Below are 1820 nucleotides of genomic sequence, written 5' to 3' on the forward strand. Positions count from 1 at the left end.
GCATTTCTATATCGAAACTTTGTGATTAGCAGCCAGCCCCCCAGTGACACAGCGGTATATTTGCGGACTTATAACGCTAGAAATGGGGTTTCGATACCCGTGTTGGGCAGAGTTCAGATAGCCCGTTGTGTAGCTTTGTGCTTAACTAAAAACCAACAAAGAGCAGTTCGATCTCAACAGTAGTTTGCCAGTATTCACACACGCAAGTTACAGGAATAAAATCAGTTCTATCTCAACAGTGGTTTGTTTGCTAGAGTTCACACACTTACGCAAGTTACAGGAATAAAATCAGTTCGATCTCAACAGTGGTTTATTTGCTAGAGTTCACACACTTACACAAGTTACAGGAATAAAACCAGTTCGATCTCAACAATGGTTTGTTTACCAGTGTTCACAAACTTACGCAAGTTACAGGAATAAAATCAGTTCGATCTCAACAGTGGTTTATTTGCTAGAGTTCACACACTTACACAAGTTACAGGAATAAAACCAGTTCGATCTCAACAATGGTTTGTTTGCTAGAGTTCACACACTTACACAAGTTATAGGAATAAAACCAGTTCGATCTCAACATGGTTTGTTTGCCAGTGTTCACACACTTACACAAGTTACAGGAATAAAACCAGTTCGATCTGAACAGTGGTTTGTTTGCCAGTGTTCACACACTTACACAAGTTATAGGAATAAAACCAGTTCGATCTCAACAATGGTTTGTTTGCCAGTGTTCACACACTTACACAAGTTACAGGAATAAAACCAGTTCGATCTCAACAATTGTTTTTTTCACACACTTACACTAGTTACATGAATAAAAGTACTTTAAATCCTGCAGTGCTTTGGTTGCTAGCGTTCGCACCCTTACATGTATATTTGACTTAATGCCTCTGCAAGGTATCGTATTTGTTATCACGTGATTATCTATTTACAACATGTCCGTTTCAGACAAGGCTATAAACATTTAAGAGCATTTTAAAAAGCCTTTATAGTTTCGCTTCTTTTTCTAGTTTAGCGCCATTTAAAATACAAAAGTTTAAACATGTTAATTATTAACTTAGATAAGTTGTTACTAAATAAGACATATAAAAGCGTGTGAGTGTTTTAGAAATACAATTTGCACAAGTTATATATAAAATATGTATGTATGTTTGTAGATACAAACAACTGCATTAAAAAAAACAACCTGGCAGACAAATAGATAAGTCGATAGATGAATATCTCCAGTATTCTTGATGTTTGTTTTTTATTATTATTACGTACATTACAAGCTCCATCTGGTGTATTTGGCCTTTGTTCAAAAATATATAAAAATCGTCATCAAGACATCTATATATATACTGATCCGTGTCCCTGAGCCTCTCATATAGCCTTCCTGCAGTAAACAGCTTATGTAAGTATGCATGAATGTAAACCGGAGGAAGAAGGGGAGAGTGAAAATAACCGTCTAAGCCTATCTGTGATCTGGATCGATAAATGCTTGTATAACTGGTCTTATCACCGGGAGCGGCCAGAAAATGAAAGGGGAGTGGAGTACAAGCCTTATAAAAACCACGTGCTAGAAGAGCATGTTCCTGTCATGACGGATTATGCATTATCCAATAACTTTTCATTATAAATTCTTTAGAAGTCAATCGTGCGAGAGTCCAAAACGTTTTTTAAATACGGAACACTATTACTGAAGACCGAAACTTAGCAAAACTTCTTTGGCGTTAACAACAATCTAGTTAAATGATCCATTTTAACAGCTAATTATTGTATAAGTATCAGTATAATTGTTTGTTTGTTTTTGAATTTCGCGCAAAGCTACACGAGGGCTATCTGCG

Source organism: Limulus polyphemus, unplaced genomic scaffold (genome assembly GCF_000517525.1).
Source record: "Limulus polyphemus unplaced genomic scaffold, Limulus_polyphemus-2.1.2 Scaffold709, whole genome shotgun sequence".
Classification (NCBI taxonomy): domain Eukaryota; kingdom Metazoa; phylum Arthropoda; class Merostomata; order Xiphosura; family Limulidae; genus Limulus; species Limulus polyphemus.